This window comes from Pseudopodoces humilis, chromosome 13 (genome assembly GCF_049639895.1).
Source record: "Pseudopodoces humilis isolate 2021_Gansu_Grassland_sample_001 chromosome 13, ASM4963989v1, whole genome shotgun sequence".
Classification (NCBI taxonomy): Eukaryota; Metazoa; Chordata; class Aves; order Passeriformes; family Paridae; genus Pseudopodoces; species Pseudopodoces humilis.
The window spans coordinates 2904375-2925752 of record NC_142212.1 but is presented as its reverse complement, the minus strand read 5'-3'; the positions used below and the strand labels follow the sequence as shown (position 1 = coordinate 2925752).

Here is a 21378-nt window from a genome sequence, read left to right as displayed (position 1 = left end):
TAATGTCCAAGTTCATTAGTTAGCTCACTTCCTAAATCCAAAATAGATTTTGGTTTTAAAAAACACTAAGGTTTTCACCAGCAAAATTATTCCATAAGAAAACATTAAAGCATTAAAAAACCAACAAACCAAAAATCCCAACCAACTGTAAAAACCCTGATGGCCTTAATTAAACATATCAAAGTCCACTAGTGTGTTTAGGTGCTCTAAAATATAACTTTCTCTACATTACAGAGCAGGTGTCCTGGCTATCAAAAGATGTCTTAAATGAGATCTCAGTTTGTACAAAATCCCCAGAGGTCCAGAGGAGTTGATCCCATGCAATCAGATTTTGGAATTGGCAATAACACTGGGAACTGTGCTGGGATGTGGTGGCAGGATTTAAACCCAAAACCAGCAGGAGAGAATAAACTGGATGGTTCTGAGCACCACATTGGGCATGACCTGTACTGAAGAACAAAGTCACACAAACCTGCAAATCTTGCCCAGAGGGCACAACAGCCTAGAATTTCTAAATCTGTCCTCCCAGACACATTTCTGACAAGTAACACCTCAGATACTTTTTGAGTTCATCATCTCTGCCTCAAGATAAGAATCTTATTAGAGCTGCCACAGAAAACCTCTCTGATTCACATTTCCTAAAGGCCCAGTACTTTTAGGGCCAATCCAGATGATGCCAGGAGGTCCAAACAGCACGAGGCAGGTATGAAAAATACAGATAATTTCCCAAAACCTGCTAAGGTCAATAATTACACAACATTTTCTCTAACAGGTGGCCAATTGCCAGCAATCCTGCTGAAGCCAAACAAGAGTTTGTGGCATCACCCTTCCCAGGGGGGAAACATGAGAAGGACAGGAATTTAATTTGCATTACCTCATCTGCACAATCCTCCCGAGCAACAGTGGCCCCAGCTGCCTCTTGCCAACTAGATAAATCACTGAGAAAGTTTTGCTGGCTTTTGTCACTGAGGATCTGGGCTAGAGAAGCAATAATTAGAGTTTCTTTGTCATTCCAGGAGCCAGAACTTCAGGCTGCAAAATTACAGCAGAACCAGTCCTGCTTTGTTCATTTTTATGCAAGAATTAAAATCTCATCTAAAAAACAGGACCAAGTGTGATCCTGCTCACAGAGAATTCCCCCAAGTTCAAACCTTCATGTTTTACCTTGTCCCAAATGAAAACCTTCATGTTTTACTTTTCCCCAAATGAAAACCTTCATGTTTTATTTTCCCCCAAGTTCAAACCTTCATGTTTTACCTCGCTCCAAATGCAAACCTTCATGTTTTACCTTTACCTTGGGGAAATGGCCAATACTGCCATAATAATCATGTTTGGCTGCCAATGAGTTGATGTTTCTTGATCCCATTGTTTTGCACAGCTCTGACACTCATTAGACTCAAGCTGGGACAAAAATGAACTTTCCAGTGCTACCAAGAGGAGCAATGAAGGGACACAGAGGAGAACTGTGACACTGTGCAGGTGTCCAGTAGACATTACACAGGTGAGAGTTCATCTTCCTGGGGTGTTCTATTGTCACTTTGATCAGGGCACTGCCCTGGGGCACCTCAGTTCCAGCTCCTCATTAACTCCAGTTCAACACCCAGGACTCTCTGAGCTCCACAAGGGAAGGCTGTGACCCTGATAATTCCCCCCAGGAATTCCTGTCCCTTCTCCTCCCATGCCATGCAAAATCCAGCTCTGCTCAGAGGAGGAAATTCTCCCTGGCCCCAGCCCAGCTGATGAGCTGCTCTGCCTTGCCAGGTGGAACACCCGGCACAAAGCCCGGAGCTTCCAAGGAATCCAGGAACCCTCAAATCAATATTCAGCACAGATCCCTGCACCACAGCAGTTACATTATCTTGTGTGGCACATGCACCGTTCCCATGGCAACCAGCATCCTTCATCCAGCTCCATTATTTCGGCTGTTTGAGGCTCTCAGAATCTCTGGTGCCCAAGCCACGGCTCAGAGCTACTTTGTGCTAATCAGCCTCAAGAGCAGATACAAGAAGAAAAGAAGAAAACGCAGCAAAGTCTGGTTTTTCTAATCTATCAGCAACGTGGAAAGCAAGAAGTGGCATGGGAAATACAGTTCCAGCAGCTGAGGGGAAGGGACTCTTATGTAACCACCTTCATTAGGCGAGACTAACGTGCTGCAAATCCACCCCAGCCTTTTAATTCCACAAACTGAACAGCCTGCTCAGCCAGTTTGTTCACCAGGAACGGCTTTGTAATAGGTGTTAGGAAATAAAATCTCCCTGCACATCTATTGGAACACTAATGCCTCTATAACTGATAGCACACAGGTCCTTAGTTTGAAAAAGGGCTCAGCCTGTAAGCACCAGCAGCACGGCCCAGGAAAATAATTTGATTTTGACCTTTTTACGATGTCTGCTATTAAAGTTTTAAAGGGCTATTATCAAAATCTATAATCTTTATAGTATAATCTATATTTGCTTGATATAAACTGTCCCTAGATACCTTAAGCAAGCTCTATCAATAACACCATTTCTTTTTTTTTTTTTTTTTTTTGGCATTTAAGCATTTCCACATCAAAGCATTACAGCAGCCTCATTATACTCTGCACAGCTTAATACAAACTTTCTCTTAGTCACCAACCAGGGAATTTCAGGCAGAAAATAAATAACCTCAATTATTAAAGCCACCCTTGACAAATCACCCCTAAGTTGCCAGCCCGGGGTTTATCCCTGAGAAATACACATGGGTCTTTAGGAACACACACAAATGCTTTGAAGTTGGAGGGTTTGGAGGTTCCTAAAAAGAGATGTTGAAATAAATAAATAAGGCACTGTGCCAGAAAATGTCCTCACAAGTGTCAAAGGAGACTGTCAGACTGCTGAATTAAGCTGAGCTTAAATGTGCTCAGCACCTGTTGGGAAGAGCTGGAATTCTCTGAGCGTCCTGAGCAGCATCTCTGACAGCCACGTTCCCTGTCAGGGCAGCTCTGGGGTCTTCTGGAGGTGAGCAAGGTCAAAAGCAGGGTCAGTCACCCACTCTGGGAGCAGGGAGATGGAGGGGAGCAGCTGTGTCCCTCTCACCACCCCCATCCCTCCCCAGAGCACCCAGGCAGCACCAAAGCCCAAATTCCTGGTTTCTCATGGATTCAAACAGGGCTGGCTGAGGTGGGAGCCATCCTCCTCCCCTCTCCAGCCCCAAAGCAAACATTGCAGCCCAAGCAGAGGGGTCCTGGCAGGTGCTGCTCTCCCAGGCTGGAGAGCTGACACCACACCCTGAACACAACTTTCAAGCAGAAGCGACAAACACTGAAAAAACTTCTACAGGAAACAAGACCCAGCAAAAGCCCTTTCACCACTGGCTCGTGGCTGTGTCAAGCACTGGATGGAGCTCCCACAAGATTTCAGGGGTTTCACACTGGAGCTCTGAAGGCACGCTGCTCCTCAGCCCTGGGACAGATTGGGAATTCTGCTCATGTTCGACAGCCAGAGAAATCAATGGAATTAAATTCAGGCCATTTGTACCGTTTAAGCACACAGAGAAGCTTAACATATTTAATCATATAGCTTGCTTCCATTAAATAATTTGCCAGAGGAAAAAGGATGGAATTTTCCATCCACACTTTCCCTTTGGAACGTGCATCACAAGCTTGCTCCATTTTTCCTGCTCATGGGATGGAGAATCTCTGTTGATTGACCCAGGAATGCTTAAACTGCTCTCCCTTTTTGTGTGCTCCAACCCAGGGGTGGCTGCTTCCTTCCAGCAGCCTCCTGTGCATGACCAGCCAGGGATGCTAAAATGGGAATAAAATGGGATTGGGAGGTGAAGGAAGCAGCACACTCAGCTGAGGGAGATGACATTGTGTTACCCTGAAGCCCATCTGCTAAGCCAGAGAGGATCTAGCACACAAGAGCAGCAGGATCCTTGAGGAATGATATCTTTTTTCAGAGATGTTCAAACCCTGTTCAAATAATCCCAGTTAATTTTAATTTCGGAAGGTTAGATAGTCCTCAGAATTTTCTCTAATTGCATATTCCTCAGAATAGACTCCTCTGGTTGCTCTGTAATCAAATCATAATTAAAGCATCTGTGTCGTTTTATCCATCCCTTCCTGCTATTTGTAGCGTTTGCAGAAGGCAACAAAGATGCAGAATGCAAAATTTCCAGCACCGAGGCCGGGCAGCAGCAGAGCAATAATGGGGATTTGTGTGCTGTGACTGCCTGAGTGTCTCCTTAGGCTTTGCTGGCCTCTAAAAACAGCCCAGGAGGAGAGGAACACCAAACAGTGCTCCCCTTGTTGTGGCCAGGACTGGAGGCTGTGTTTTATTCCTGGGATCCCTGGTTTTAACCAGCTCCTTTCAGCCCAGCTCCTCCTGGGGGGAGGCAGAGGGGGCTGCACTTCAGGGAGGTGTTGAACAGCAATATCACCTTGGCAGAAGAGAGGATTTTCTCTTTGGGCACCTGGGCAGTTGTCAGATGAGTCTCCCCTCATCCAGGGAAAAAAAAATGAGTCTCCAGATGGGTCTCCACTGCTTTCCAGCCAGGAAAAAAACAAACCCAAACTAAAGCAACCAACAGCAAAGCGATTCCCTGGGCTTTATCACAGAACTCAGAGTAACTAACTGGATTATTGGTGGTACCCCTTGCCTTCCACAGCATCTTAGAAGTCATAATTCAGATGAAAAGTGTTTCCATAAACTTTTCACTGACTGCTGTGAAGGGATGAAAACACAGAGCAAACCTCTCTGGGAAAAAAGTTTGCAGTTTGAGTTTTGTATGCCTTACTTCAGAAAGACAGGGGGAGAAAAAAAAAATCATAATTCCTTGCATAAACAGAGTCCAGGATCAGACTGGGAGAATTTCCTCAGGAACTTGTAGTTTGTATTAAAAGGAATACATTGATTGGTAAATGAAAGCATCAATTTTTCAAAAGAAAATTTTGGGATGTATTTATGCCCCACTAACACGACTTTTTCTTTCATCCTAGATTTTAGCCTTGTTATACAATTTTGTAACGCCACAGGACGAATCTCAGCTCTGTGGGCATCACTTGATAAACTCCTGAATACAACTGGTATAGAAAGCACTGATTTTTCACTGTATGTTTTTCATTGCAGCATCGTTCCAGTGAAACACCAAAATTATTGTTATTTTGCACAGGAAAGATTCCATTTACACAAAGCTTACTCTAAGCACTTCAGACTAAAATCAGGACTGAGTTTGCTCTCAACGTCGCTTTCCTTCCAAAATATGATTTAAAGATCAAAACTGGAACCAAATCAAAACTTTCCATCTTAACAATTCACTGTAGGAATCATGCTTAAATAACTTCTATTTTTGGACAACAAATCCTTTCAGAACTGACTTTGAGTGGAAAAGAAATTATGGAAAAATTGACACCTCAGGTTGCTTAATTTAAGTCTTAAATAGAATTTTCATAGCTACTGGATAATGTTAGCTACAATATCTGTGGTGATTTTATTCATTTCAGGGGGTGTTTCATTTCATTGGGATTGCTGCAGATGCCTGGGATTGCTCCAGATTATTGGGATGAGATTGGTGCAGATCCCTGGGATAGCTGTGGATTATTGGGATTGCTGTGGATTATTGGGATGAGATTGGTGCAGATCTTTGGGATTGCTGCAGATTATTGGTACAGACCCCTGGGATTGGTGCAGAATATTGGGGAGGGATTGCTGCAGATCCGTGGAATTGGTGGAGATCATTGGGATTGCTGCAGATCCCTGGGATTCCTGCAGATTATTGGGATTGGTGCAGATCCCTGGGATTATTAATTATTTTTCTTCCTAGTTTAGAAGGGACAAATCCTGTCCATGATTTTCCTCCATCAATAAAGAAGATCCAGCTGTAGATGAATTCACTTATCACACATTTCAAATATCCAGCTGCCAGTCTTGCCCCCACAAAAGGCTCACACAGGTGGTCTGTGGAGCTGTTCTAGATATTATTTTCCCCTCCAGGATCTACATTTACAAAGCAAAGAAAGGAAATGCAGTCATGCAGCCGGTGCCTGGTTCTGTCCTCACGCAGAGCTGAGGATGGAGCAGAAATTGGGGCTGAAACGCTGGCTCTCCTCACCCTGACAGTCACAGCGCTGGAAGCAGGGGGACAAAACGGCCCAGTCAGGTTCTGAAGCGGATTCATTGTGGTTTACAAACCTCAGGACTGAGTTTCTCGTTGCTGTTGGCACAAGCAGAGACTCAGTGCCCACTCGGGGCTCTGCGGAGGCTCTGCGCGAGCCGAGCCCGTGTGTGTGTGTGTGTGAGCTCTGTCCCCTGAGCACGGCCTGGCCCGCTCTGGCACCTGCTCAGAGAGCCCAGGGACGCTGCAGCATCACCCCTGGCCTGCCAGCTGCGAGGTGCTGTGCTTTATGTAACCAAACGTGGCACCACATCCCAGGCACAAGCATGCCAATGGCACCGCTGACCCTCCAACGTGCACTTGGAAGGCTCAGATTTATCCCCAAGTCCAAACTCATTTCTCGTCTCCAACGTTCAAGGCAGGCACGAGTTAGAAGAAATCATGGGAAAGGAGAATATCCTAAGATAACTTGAAAAGAAATTGTCACCAAGGATTCTCTTCAGAGATAATATTTTTATTTTTTTTTTTCCAAATCACTTGTTCGTAGTTGAGTCATCCCAGAATCTAAAGCTTGTGGAAATTTGTCACTGCGTGTAGTACGAGGAGTGCAGAACTCTTACAGCTTATTTAGAAATTTCCCTTTTGCATCTGGAGCTTGGATTGCACTTACAGGGTGAATAGATTCAAACACACAGCCAAAAACATCCTCCCCCACCACCTTCCCACTCGTTCCCACTCCTCATGTTCAATTACTACTCTGCTAGACTTAATAGTGCCATCAACACTGCAGCTCTTGAGCAGGAATAAAATCAGCAATCAGCGCCTTCAGTAAATACATTAACACCAACTCATCCATGCTAACAAATCATTGTTTACTTCTGAAATATGCTTTAGCAACCCACCATATTCATCAGGCAAGTGAGACTGGTCTGTGCAGCCCCTGAATGTTCTGAGACGGGCTCAGCTTTTCTCTTTACCAGAAAACAGAGCTGCACCTTCCACAAAAAAAAAGGAAATTGCTTTGTTTCTCCCTTTCCCACGTGTGAAGCAGGAGGGTTTGCACACATGAAATATACACTGACCTGTCTGGAATCTTTCAGACCCACTGTCTGTGGAGAAATTCATGATCACAAAGCTACTGAGGAGGAAAACACCTAAAATTCACGCAGCCCATGCTCATCTGGACCCACACAATAAAAACCAAATGTAAAAACCAGCAGTCCTTGCTGATGGTCAGCAAATGACACCGTTTGTGCCTTTAACCTCGGGAGAAACCAAAGCCATCAATTCCATACACATTCCACACACTCTCAAGGTTTAAAACTCTCTTACAAGGAGTTCCCTGCCATGGCAGTGATGCTATTAAAATCCTTCAAACTTACCAATTATGTCGCCTAATTAGAAAGATAAATAACTTCTGAGCTGTCTTCAGTACCGTTCAATACCATTCTCAACATGGCAATTCCTGACAGATTTCATGCATTTACCATTAGAACTGAGATTTATTTTGGCAGCTGAAACAGCTCCTGTTTTCTGTGTGCCCCCTGCAGCACCTCCAGCACTCAGACTCACAACATAAAGTGACTTGATCCTCTTTGAAACCCGAGCCTCTTTCGCACCTGCACGCAAATTTAGTAAGTCCGAGCTTTAAATCACTGCCCTCCATATCCAGAGCTCCACATTTGAAACACAAGCTGCCAAGTTCCTCAGCTTTTGAAAAGACCAGGAGCAGGCACTGTCCCTTTAATGTTCCACCTCGTCTCCAAAAGAAACGTCTTTTTACTAGAGCTCAGTGTGATTCATTGGAATTTGCCAGGCAGGTCAGGAAATCCCCTGAAGCAGAGGAAGAATATTAAAGAGATGGGACATGTATATCAAATCTCATTACTGTTCTCTTCTGAGAATCAATCAGGTGAAAGGATGTGATGATGTCATTATGACATCATTGACTTTGGGATTAGCAATTCAGAGCTACTTAGCAACCAAAGCTGTCCAATACAGAAGTAAGAGATCCAGTGGAAGATGTTATCATCTGACCCACTTACTGCAAGATAAATATTTGCCAATCCTGAATTCGAGACTTTGTAAGAGATGTAAAAACTTACGAACAGCCTCGTTCCGAGTGCAGAATATTTGAAATCAAACCTCCCCCCTGAACCTTTTCTGAACCTTGGATTAATATCTGAGCATATTCTTTACCCCCTAACAGCTCACGTCCACGTTCCCTCTCAGACGTCTTCTTCCTCACCTTTCCATAAATCTAAACCCTAAAAACGGACAAAAAACCCCCCTGTGCTAAACAGACTTTATTATTTTAAGAACTACAAGCTCTATCAGAAACTCAAACCTCGTATAGTCAAGGGAGACTAATATAATTGCATCAAAATGCAAGCTTAGAAAGCATGCTTATTTCATTAAAGTAAACTGGAAAATATCCAGCTGATGAGCTCCGGTATCCGTCAGAAATTTCAACCAAAATAAAAAAGAAAAAGCTTTGTGCTTGAAGAAAGAATTGGTCACGCTACTTCTGTGGCTATTTCTGGGACCTGAAAGGGTTTGATGCCCGGAATCTATGGCTGACCTGATTTTCTTTAAAGTTCACTCGTCTCCGTTGAAAATACAGTTTTAAACGAGCTCTAAAGCAACCGAGCGAAGCTCTCAGACGCACCGAAATTATAACTAAAGCCTTAAATCCATTACCAACAAGCCAGAAAGGGAGCGCTGGGCTGACACTTCGTGTTTCCCCAGCCGCGCTCCGCCAGGGGCGAGCGGAGCATCGGGACGCGTTTGAGGAGCAAACGAAAGAAAATAAACCACTCCGCCTTCTGCAAATAACTTTTATTATCGGGGCGAGGCAGCTCCAGCTTTGCACGGCTCCGAGAGCCCCGCGCTGCCGGGAGCGCCCGCGGAGCCCCGGTCCCCGCACCGCCGGCTCTGCCGCCCGCACGGAGCGCACGGGCACCGCCGGAGGCTCCGCAGAGCCCGGCACGGCTGCCCGAGCCCCCGAGCGCAGGGTCAGAGCCTCCCCGAGCTCCGACAGCCGGCAACAGGCGGCCGCTCCCGGCCACCGCCGCTCCGCTCCCCGCGGCTGAGGAGCCGCCGGCTCAGCCTCCATCCCCCGGGGGCTGCCTCATCCCCTTCTGCGTCCCGGCAGCATCCCCGCATCCCTGCATCCCGCAGCATTCCCTGCATCCCGCAGCATTCCCTGCATCCCGCGGCATCCCCGCAACCCTGCATCCCACAGCATCCCTGCATCCCGCAGCATTCCCGCATCCTACAGCAGCCCCGCATCCCACAGCATCCCTCAGCATCCCCGCATCCCCTCATCCCCGCATCCCACAGCATTCCTGCATTCCCCAGCATTCCCGCATCCTACAGCATTCCTGCATTCCCCAGCATTCCCGCATCCCGCAGCATCCCCGCATCCCGGGCTCGGGTACCGCGCGTTTCCCCGCGGGGCAGGGCAGCGCCGCGGGGCTCGGCCACGGGCAGGACTCCGCGGCCAAAGGCGCACAGCCTACCTGCCGCCGCGGCCGAGGAGGAGGAGGAAGAGGAGCTGGATGTGCCGCTGCCGCCGCCGCCCGTCCCGAGCCACCGGCGCTGCCCTCCCCGAGCGATATTAATGTTCATTTAAAGCTCGGCGCCCGCCGCTCCGCCGCGCCCTCCCCGCACGGCAGCGCCCGAGCGGGCTGGGGGCCGGGCCCGCACCGCCCCCGCCCGCCCCCGGACCGCCCCTCGGGACCGCCGGGTCCCCCCGGGGCTGATGGATCCCCCTTGGGACCAGCAGATCCCCCTCAGGGCTGGTGGATCCCTTGGGACCAGCAGATCCCCCTCAGGGCTGATGGATCCCTTGGGACCAGCAGATCCCCCTCAGGGCTGATGGATCCCTTGGGACCAGCAGATCCCCCTCAGGGCTGGTGGCAGGCTGAGTCCCCGTGTTGCAGGGTGAGGGGACACCTGTGAGCAGCTCACCCCTTTCCCCTCATCCTCCTCTGGATGTTCTGGGCAGACCCAATCCAGGGACCTGTTACCCTCAGCTGGTTCCCCCCAGCCCCAGTGAACCAGAGCTGACCAGAGAAGTGGAGAATGGCAAGCCTGGAGAGCTGCTGGAGGATGAGAGCTCTCTGCCAGGGTCTGGGTCACGAGTGTGGAATTTATTTCAAACAGGAACGCTTAGAAGTGTGCTTTGAACACGTGGAGACACAGATGTGTTCCCAAGGCTCCTCCAAAATGTGTCCAGAAGGGTTTCATTTCTGGGGTCCTGCTCAGTTTGGTGCTCCCACAGCAAGATCAAAGTCAGGCAGGGACAGGTGGGGTCACCTGAGCCACCCCAAGGACAGCCCCAGCCCAGGCACACGGGGAAGGTGAAGAGCAGGGAGAGCACACACCAGACAGAGCAGGAATGTGACAGGCAGGGACAGCAGCCCAGGACAGACCCCAGGGAACACCTGCTGGAGACTGTTGCACGATGGTTTCTCCTGCAGCAGCATTAAGGTGACCATCACAGTGATGGAACCAATCTTGTCTTGTCCTGTGCCACACTGCATGAAAACACGGCTCAGAAGGTGAGGTAACACTCACAATTTTGGTGTTAAAATGCACCAAATTGGTGACAAGACCAGCCACATGAACTGCAGGGTCAAACACTTGTTGAGTCAAGGGGGTCTGGCCTCCTTCTTTCCATCCCAAACAGGCCTGAAGGATTTTTTTACTTTTATTTACCCCACCAATGGATCATGAACCCATGGCAGATATTTATTTTCTCAATGTCTCCATTGCTCAGTGCGAATTTAAGGATGCTACGTGAACCAATGTTTAACACGTGCTAATCACACAGCAGTAGGAACATAAACACTGATGTTTATTAGGACATAAAGATCAGGAGGCTGCATCCCATAAAACTGGCTAATTACCATTTCCAAACCCAGCTAATTGTGCAGAGGTTGCCAGATTGCTCAAAATCTTCAATGACTTGCTAGCAAGTTTTAATGGACAAAACATGTCAGCAGAGTTTAACTCTGTTGCCCATTAATTACAAGGAGGATTTATGCTGAGAATAATAATTGGATTGCCCTGTAATCCACCATAATAATCAGGAATTTTCTTTGCCCACGTGGCTGGGAAAGGTGATAGCTAACGATATTTGAGCTGATTTCTGCAGCAACAATGAGTAACTCCTATCATTACCTCAGGGTTATAGATTTTGCTACTGATTAGCACTTGATTAGTCCTTGTCCTCATCATAGTGCCATTGTCCTTTCATTTTGGTTAAGGATTGGTGCTGATTGACTCAGCTTTTTTAAAAGGCAGGATATATTCAGTTGTTCAGGGCTGCTCTGAGAGCAGCATGAGTTGACTCTTCATTTTCCCTTGAGGCTGGAGCTGGAGCAGAAGCAGTACCTTTCTCTGGGCTTGGACATGCCCTGAGCTCTGGTGACACTGCAGTGGGGCTGGCTGTCTTCTGCCTCTGTGACAATTTACTGTGCAAAGCTCAAAACTACTGGAAAGAGTCAAAAGCACCTGACCTAGGCACTGGCAGCCATGGGTGGGACCACTTCTCATGGTTTTGGTGCAGTGCTTGAACCTGGATGTATTTATCCTGGAAAGCTCTGCAGAAGCAACTGACATCAAGGGAATCAGTTCTGCGAGGGAATTAAGGAAATAAATCACACTAACAGCCAGCAAGGTGCAGAGCAAAACCCCCCAAACCCTAACAGAGTGAGTCCCAAATTCTCCTGGCCAGTGCTGTGACCTGCATTTCACCACTGCACCTGTATTAAGGCAGTAGATTTCAAGATCACCTGAATTCAGTTTGGTCTCCTTCATGAGATATTTGAAAATCTAAAAGAATCCTGACATTCTGATATTAGAGAACAAGTCTTAGGAGAAGGAGCTGAGGGAGCTGGGGTGGTTTAGCCTGGAGAAAAGGAGGGTCAGGGGAGAGCTTACCTCTCTCTACAACTTCCTGGATACAGGGAGATGGAAGTCAGTCTTTTTTCCAAAATAAGAAGGGATAGGAGAGGAGGACACGGCCCCAAATTGTGCCAGGGGGAATTTGGAAAGGAAGAAGCCTGTGCTGTGTTTTGGAGGCAGTGCCATAATCTCTCTCTAAGCCTGGCCCTTGAGGAGAGCTGTGCCATGGTCCAGTGGAAAGATCTGGTTGAAATTGGATGTCACGCTGCAGTTCATTGACTTGAGAAAGATCTGCAGCTCTTCCATCCTGACTCAGAGATTTGGAGGCTCAGAAGGGCCAGAGAAGTGTCCAAGCTACCTTTAAACAAACAGCCACGAGATCAAGGCATGGATTTCAGCACAAGCTTGTGCTGCTCCTCGTACCTCCAGGTGGAACCTCTTCTGTCCCCTGAATATCCTGATTCAAATTCTTTTGTGGGCTGCAGATTTCCTTAAAAATATCTAAAAGGAGCTCCTGTTGCAAGCAGCTCCTGTGAGGGAGGAAAACTCTGTTTTCCCCCGAGTTTCCCCCAGATTATTTATAAATGTGCCAGGCTTCTCCTGCTGTGTTGGCGAGACAGAGACTCAGAGGCACAAATCTCAGGGACTCTGCTGGGTGGGGCAGGCCTGGCTCCTATGGGTGTGACTGGGGGCTGCCTGCCCTCAGGGACACTCTGGGGTGCCTGCACAGTCTTGGCAAGAAAAGTTACCCAGGCACTGTTTGAGCAATCTAAGGGAATATTGAGGGTTTGAGGGCTGAAACCTTACACAGCTTTTCAGCTGAAAAACGAGTGTGAACTGGAAGCTGCTCCCTGCAGGCCTGAAGGAAGGCAGCAGGGGCACTGACAAGTACAAAGCACCTCAGCACTGGCTCTGGCAGGTGTAAGAACTATTGTTGTCTCTGTGTTTGCAGCACTTTTAATGCTGCTCAATCCCCCCAGCTCCAGTGCTGTGCTTGGGATGCTGTTCTAGGTGACACATGAGCAGACTGGTGCTTTGATCATTCCATTTGTCAACTGCTTGAACAATTCCAGAGTGTCACCTTTGATCCCAAAAGGTAGCTGCTTTCTCTGCCAAAAAGGAAAGCACATCCTTGTGGCCAGTGTTGGTTGCTTCTTGGTTTTGCTTCCTGTTGTTTGACATTGCTGCTTTCAATGTCTGGAGATCAGACAGGAATTTACTCAGAGCAGACAAAGATCATATCCTGAGCAATGGACCAGATTCAAGCAGTAGCAATCAGCCTTTGCTGCTGATAATTCTCTAACTTGTCAAGGCTTGTGGTCATTGTGGCTTGCAAGTCCTGAGATGTGAGTTCAGTGAGCTCATGGCCAGCCAGGACGTGGGTAAGGGATGTCACCCCCAGGTGTGACACTGCTGGCTGAGCAGAGAGGTGCTTGTAGGGAAGGTTGGAGGGGGATCCAGTGAATCCCAAGGTCCTGCTCATCATTTTTCAGGTACATGCTGTCTGTAGAGCCTTCCACTCACACAGCTTCCATCTGAGAAATGATTGCCAAATATTCCCGTGGAGTTTTCCAGGGAGTCCTTCTTCCATGCCCTTCTCCTTGCACAGAGAGCTGTGTTCAGGAGGACAGGTCCAATCCTTCCCATCTTCCTCCAGGTGCATTTCCCTCCAGAGCTCCTGGAAGGGGCTGCACTGCAGGGGTGAAAGAGCACCCGCACCCATCTGAACTTGTAATTGAGCCCAGCATTTGGCCAACTTTTCACCAAGAGCTCTCGGAGCCCTTGGGATGAAATATGCCATTATGATTGTAATTTGCTGGTAATTATCTGCTGATTAAAGCCAGCAGGAATGTGTGCCACCATGTTCTCGGGGTCAGGCAGCAAGGAAATCTTTCTGCTGCTTTGGGACAGATGGGATTCATGTGGAAGTCTTTCAGCTGTTACAATGGAATTGATGCTCCTTATCCCTTGTATGAAGATTTATTGACATCACCTCACCTGCTGGGGCTGGGATACAGCAAGAACTGCAGCTGCTGAGGTGGGGATGCAGAAAGGAACACAGCCAGAGGAGATAACAAGGAAAGAACCGAGCTGTTTGCTAGAACAGGCTGCCCAAACCTCCCCAGGCAGTGCTGTGGAGATCCCTGTAGCTAACACCTCCACCAGCAGCACCCTCTGTGTTTATTTTGGCTTTGGGAGGACCAAAGGCAGCCTCTGCAAGCTTGGGCAGTTTGGAGCCTTATCCAAAGTACCCTGAACTCAGTGGGAAAAAGTTTCTCATTGACTTTGACAATGGTCCTTGGAGCAGGTCCCTGGTGATGACTGCTCTGGAGCCCAGCCACGGTGACTCTGTTAGAGCTGTGATTTGGCCTTGAGAGATGATGAGAAATAATCTAATGGTTATTACAGCACTTATTTCTATATTTCTATAGCATTAAAAGGCATTCATAAGGCTTTGTTGTATTTTTGCATCTCAAAGAAAGAAAGTTGGCTTGGATTGTGTTTTAAAAAATAGCTTACATCTGTCTTGGCTCCACAGAGCAGTTATTGGACTTTGATAACATCTGGAAGGGATATAAAACTTGCACACAAGGAGAGGGACTAAGTATAGCAGGGACAAAAGACTTGAACCTCTCATCACAGCACTGAGCCAAGAGAGAAAAGGGACTAAAGAGGCCTTGTGTGGCTGAGGAAGTGGCAAAAGCCAGCTTCAGCAGGGACAATGGCTGCGAAAGCTGCTGCCAGGGCCAGCCTTTCCTGTTGTCCAAAAAAGTTCTCAAAATTTCCTCCTCCAACACACTCTGCTTCAAAGCAGCCCCTTGCATTCAGACCTCTTCTACAGTTTATTGATGGAGTGAGGAGACTATTTTTCAAATGCAGTTAACATTATTTTCATCCTGCAAACCGTGTCGGATTAATTTGGGACAAGCTGTGTTTGCTTTTTCTTTTTTTCCTCCTGCCAGAGCAGTGTGTTGGGCACTTTTTGGAAGCCAGAGGACCTTGCTGTCTAGGAAGATGTCACACAATGTCACACAGAGGTGGCCCACGTGTCCCACGGCCCCAGTGCCACAGAAATTCTGGGGAGAAAATCTTAAAAAAAAAAAAATCCATCAAATTTGTTTATAGCAGGAAAAGAGAAAATCTTCATGAATACAGCACAGGGACAGCTCTCTCCTCAAAGTCATGGGAAGAAGAGGGCAGCTCCACTTGGGGCTGTTTTTTTATCTTGAAATTCCTTCTTAGGTTATCAGTGAACAGCACAAAGGGATCAGTGAGACCTCAGACCTTTCTCCACACGAAACACATCATCTGAAATATACAATTTCCTGATTGCAGGTTGCTTGTGCCAGGATTTGGGCACAAGAAGAAGGCAGACTCTTCTTTATTACTGTTTTTTCCAAAATCTTTCAGAAACAACTGTTTCAGGCACAGAAAACTGGAGAAACCCAAAGGGCTTTGTATCAATTCATTGATTATCATCCTCTGGGGGTTTATTGGATCTCATCCGTGGGAAATGGGCTTAGGAATGCACAGAGTCAATTGAGTGAGTTCTTTTGTACCACTTAATTGAATCTCATCAACATTTCCTCCTGGTTGTGCAACTGATGGCAAGCTGTGTGGAGAAATTTAAACTTTGTATATGTATTTATTTATAAATTTATATATACACACATGGATTTCTTGGTGTGAACGAGGTTTGCTGTCCTGGTGTGAATGAGTTTTGTTTTCTTGCTCATACAGAGGGGAAATAAAGCATTAAAAGCCTGGAAGGATGACTGCAGAAGCACCAGATCCATCCTCCACCTGCAGGATTTCAGGTTTCAGGATGCAAGAAGCAACATTTCATTGCCTCTGTCAAGGAGTTTGAAAAGCAAAGCTCCCCTCACTCCTGTGACACTTCTCTACATCCAAGTTTATGGTGCCCCTTGGAGGTGAAGGTGGTGTTTGTTCAATGCATGGCTCCAGATTTCACACCTTGAGGATTTGAGTATCACCAAAATATTAAAAAAAAAAAATAAAATTGAGTTCTTCTCTCAAAGCATCAATGCATTTTAAATAATTTTTTAAAAGATACAATAAGGCAGGTGATGCAAAGGATTATAAACTTGAAATATAAGAGTTTTTGTTTCCAACCAGTTTGCTGGAAGAAAAGGAGTATCCCCAGGTACAGATCTGCACATAGGGACTGATTCCCTGAGACAAAGGGATTTCTAGGGATTAAATCTAAGGGACTGTGGCACTGTTTGGGGGAGCTGTGTGGAAAAGAGAAATGAGAAGGAACATTTCTGCCACCACAGCAGAGGAGATCTCTAGAAAGTGCCAGGGTACTTAAACCAGGACAATAAATGGACTCTCAGGGAGGTCAGTGTTATTCAGCCAAACCAAACTTGGATCCTCCTCTGCAAAGAATTCAGGTGATGTCATCCCCCACTTATCTCCTAACCAGCTCCCAACTTTTAATAATCACATCACAAATGTGTAACAGCCCTTGGAAAAGCGAGTCCTCACATCTCTGCCAATCTCCTTTCCCCCAAAACCTGCAGGAGCTGTGCTGTGTGAACTTGTGGATGTGCAGAGCTGAGTAACACTCAAAGCAATGCTAGACACTCAGAGGAATGCTAAAAATGCTAAAAATACCCTCAGCTGTCAACCAACACACCAATATATCTGTTTGGAAGAGATTAACAACCACTGGAGATTCAATTCAGGCTTTATGTTGGAATTACCAGGACAAACCTTTCTCCAGTGGAAGTTCTGCCATCATCTTCTGGTAACTGGATACCCTCATCCACATGTCAGCCTTAATGTCAGTTCAAAAATACAAATATTAAAATGTTAACAATGATTTTGTATGCAGAGCCATTTAATGGACTTATTGCCATTTTAGGAGCCTGCCAGCATTTTGTATTTTCTGCTGGCACTGTGACTGCCTTCAGTGGTGTGTTTGCAATGTCTGTTCAGGATAGTTAGGCAAATTCATTAGTTCTAGCTCAGTAGTGCAATATTTCCAATATTTTGATGTTTCTTTTTATTGCTCCCTCTCTAGTGTGTTTTTTCCTCCAGTAGGATGCACAAACAACTTTTATAGTCACCTGCAGGCTCTGGATTGCCAGCAGCCCCCTGTTCCAGTGGTGCTGTGCTCTAAAGTTTGGCAGCCAGTCCTTAACATCACCTCTGTGCCCTGGGGTTCGTGTCTGAATGGATTTGGCTTTTTCCCCAAGGCAATAAACACCAGCAAGGAATGGGGACCAGCTCCCTGGGAGCCTCTGGCTACTGAAATGCTGGCAGCAGTGCCCTGGGAGGTGCTGTGCTTCAGAAAGAGCCAAACCAGACCCTGGAGCTGCAGTGAAAGTGGTTTTTGTTCTTCCTTTCACACAGAGGGAGAACATTAAACCCCGATGTGATGTTCTGGCCTCACTCCCTTCTGCCTGTCCCGGGCTCTCCCTGCAGCTGGGATTGCTCCCCATGCCCTGCTTTTGGCTGAGGCAGAGTTAATTTTCTTCACAGTTCCTGCTATCAGGCTCATTTTCAGACTTGTGGCCAAATTTTGACAACAGAGGGATGTTCAAATCACTGGTGAGCAGCACTTTTGTATTTACACATCAAGGCTTTCTCTGCTTCTGAGCCCACCAGGAAGGAAACTGGGGGTGCAGGAGAAACTGGGAGGGTGCAGAGCCAGGACAGCTGATCCCAGTTATCCAGGGGGATATTCCATGTCCTGGGGCACCATGCTCAGCCATAAGAGCCAGAGAAAAGGAGGAGATGGAGTGAGAAATGTTCAGAGCTCTGGTATTCCTCTTCCCAATAAAAACTGTGCAAGATGGAGCTCCATGCTCCTGGGAGTGGCCAAACATCTGGGATACAGGGAATGAACCCCTTGCCCTGCTTTTTTGTGCACTCAGCTGCTGTTTCACCTCTGAAACCATCTTTATCTCAATCTTTTTTCTCACTCTGCTGTGTGGATCCCAGTCTGCAGGGTGGCAGTGCCACAGCAAAGCCACAATTCCAAGTGAGGACTGTGTGCATCCTGATGCCTTTTTGGGGCTACCTAAAAACAGAGGTCAGACAGAATTAAGGGAATAAAAAGCAGTTTCTATTTATTGAAGGGTCTCCAGGTACATTTTGGGCTGCACCCAAAAATGGCCAATGGGTCCCAGGTCTGACACTTTTCTAAGTTGGGTCCATTTGCACATTGGGGGTTCATCTCCCAATTGCAGCTGCAGGGAATGAAGTCATTTAGGGCAGCTTTGCTGCCCCCAAGTCCCTTTTGTTTCCATCTCTCAGGCCTGGGGCAGTGAGGTGTCCTTGATTGCAGGCCTGGGGAGGAATTGCTGTGTCTGAGCAGGATGGGGAAGCAGCAGCTGAGCCTGCACATGGAGTTTGGAGTCAGGCACTAAAGAACTGCAGCACTACAAATGGATGAAAAATACAAAAGCTGAAATCCTAAGGCATCACTCCCACTGACACTCAGGAAGTCTCTGTTTGATTTGGAGTAAATACCAGCTCCAAGGGGGATTTGTGCTGTGTTTTTCCCTCTGCCACACGTGCGATTCCTGTGTGAGGAAGTCCCAGCAAGCAGGAGCACACAAAGCAGGGATAAAATCCACTTTGTGCAGCTTCTGAGAGTGGCTGCTCAGCCTACAGGACTTGGAGTTTGAGGATTATGTGAGCAACAGCTACAAGGGAGGAAGTGAACTCCAGCAGCTGGAAATATATTTTGATTGCACTGTGATTAATTTCCTGGGGAGAGGGTGAGACGCTCTCGTTTTGCAAAAACGTGGTGCAGTATTTCTTGTCCTCCTCTGAAGTTTTCCAAGCTGTATCCTTGCAAAGACATTGAAGTCCTCCACAATGGGTTTTCAGTTGCAGTTTATTTTGGGACCTGACTCTAACCCCAAAAATGGGATATCTGTAGACATTTTATGACCATTCTAATGATTTCTTTTCTACTGGCCATGGGTGTCTGATAAAGGGGAGACCCCTTGCAAAAGCTGTTCTAAAATCAATTTTAGCTGGAAGAACAGGAGGGAGAAGGGAAAAGCAATTAAGCAGCTACAAGAGAATTGATTTTCACTGGGAGAATAAACAAGTATTCTGTATTTCTCTGTTGAGTTGTGTTCTGATGATGGTGATTGTGTGGCCCCATTAGCACAGTGTCATGTATTTTGCTGTCTGTATGAAGTTATTAAAAAATAATTTTGTGTGTTAGAAACCCCCCAAACAAACACCACATGTGCACACACTCAGGAATACATATCCCAGCAGGAGTTAATGTTAAAAGCACTCTGACAGCCAGCACTGCTTTTCTATGGATGGTTAAAAAAAAAAAATAAGAAAAAAAAATCAATTTTTAAAAGTCTCTTCAATCCTTACCCTGTAATTTCCTGCTCTCCACACACTCCAGCCCCGTGGCAGAGATGGAAAAGCAGCAGCAGTGGTTTGGAAAAGGAAATTTCTATTGCCCAGCAGCGATGGAAGCTGGAGGTGTGGGAAGAGCAAGCGTGGCACAGATGGGTGAGGAACTCTCCCAAAGTGGCACCGTGAGCTTGTTCCAGGGCAGGAGCACTTCTGACTGGAATTTGCAGACAGGAATGTTTGTGTCTGTGCCTGTGCAGACTTCATGGAGCATGAACAGCGTGACAGCCACAAACTGGCTGTGCCAGCGAGGTGTAACCCCTGCTGAAGGGTGTGAGCCCTGTAAACCTGCTTTAAGCAGTCTTAAAATGCTTCCAAACTCACCCAGAAGTTTTTGAGTGTTTTCTCTGACCTTCATTGTCAATTCAAGTCCCTTAGGCTCACCCACCACAGCCAGAGCTGGAGTTCAAACCCTTAAAATATGGATTTGGTGGGGAGTATCCCAGCAGCTGGGTGTGCGGGGAAAGAAATGTCCTAAGGACCAGAGAAGCCATGGAAAGATGCCATCAATTCCACCACAAACACCAAAAAGCAGCCAGCTCTTCCCAGGCCTGTTTCACCTTTCTCCCTTCTCACAGAGCAGCTGTGACCCCTCCTCTGGTGTCATTAGCAGTTTTAAAGTAGTTTAAAAATCACCAAACCCCTTCCCTAGGAGCCCAAACCTTCATGAGCCCCATCCCGCAGGCCCCGTGGGCTGTCCAGAGTGGGTGGTTTGGATTGCTTGGGTGACACAGCAGGGATTTAGCAGCTGTGGGGGGACATTCCAGGAAGTTTCCAGAGGTGGCATTTCCTCAGCCCTCTCTGACTGGCAATCCAGGGAATGCAGATTCCTCCAACTCATGGGAATTCCATGGCATGGGACATGCTGGGGATGCTCCATTTACTCAGCAGCTTCTCCACTTGCTTCAATCACACTTGATGGAGTTTCCCCTTAAAAACCTTTCCTTACTCCATTCCATAAACCAGTTTCAATCACTAATGGGCATTTATTCCAATTCTTGCCAGAGAAGCATCAGTGGAGCAGTGGCTGTAATGAAAACTGTATTTATTGGTGAGGTAGAAAAGCTAAGTGCTGAAATTTGTGATTTCAAGTGCCTGAACCCAATAAATGGGAGAAGGATTTCTCTCTGGGAAATGCTGAGCAGCAGTGCTCTGGAAACCTGGTTAGTGTCCCAAACCGAGCACCCAGAATTACCAAGCTCTTTTGCAAAGGTGTCCCATTTTAGAAAGAGATAAAAAGGTTTGCAGTCTTTGTTTTATGTCTTTTTGAATGAGGATTTCCCAAAAGTTCAGATGCAAAGTGGTTGTCAGGAATTATTTGAGGAAATCAGAGCACACCTTATTAAAATTTGGTTTTAGCTGGAAAACAGAAATGTTTTCACCACACTACAGAGATTGCCAGTGTAAAGATAATTTCTTCCTTGCTCTGATAGGAACATTCAAAAGTCCTGTAGGTAAGAGATAAGTTGAAAAAAACAAAGCTGATAACATTAATTAGCTATTCACGTAAAGAAAAAAGGACACAGAACCTGAATACAAAAATGTTTGAGATTCCAAAGTGTTTTCCACTTTTTTTGAGCTGGAATAAAGTCCTCATGAGACTAGTTTGTTTGAAGACTGATAACTGAGATAAAAATGAACAATGTCATTCTGGGTTTGAAAGTCAAAGAGTTTGGGATTGATCCCATTCCTCAGAGAGATAAACATGCTCTGTCTTACACTGTAATTGTTTGTTCCCTTACCAGTGGGCAGGAACACACAAGTGTCTTGCAAACCCAAAGCTGTAACTTCAAAAGATTTATGATTTCCTTGGGAAGATGAGGGGAGGGAATGGAGGCAGCACAGCTGTTTCTGCAAATGACTTCTTGCTTCATAAAAAAGGTTCAAAGTGAACACAAATGATATTTATTTAATATATATGAACCACAGCTCCTGCTGTCCAGTGATGTTTGGAGTTCAGGATCATTTTGGCTC

The 21378-nt window shown here is 46.6% G+C and overlaps 1 protein-coding gene across 3 annotated transcripts in view; it reads right to left on the bottom strand.

Annotated features, from left to right (window-relative positions):
* The window catches only part of SLC6A1 (solute carrier family 6 member 1), a 58944-nt gene extending 49214 nt beyond the window's left edge, over positions 1-9730 (bottom strand). Inside the window, exon 1 of one of the 3 annotated variants that reach the window (XM_005531816.3) lies at positions 9597-9730. The gene's annotated coding sequence lies outside the window, so the exon portion shown is untranslated. Of the gene's footprint in view, positions 1-7457; positions 7525-7694; positions 7754-9596 lie in introns of those variants that run through there. The other 2 variants (XM_088061875.1, XM_088061873.1) reach the window with 2 other exon arrangements.
* Positions 9731-21378: the final 11648 nt, after the last annotated feature.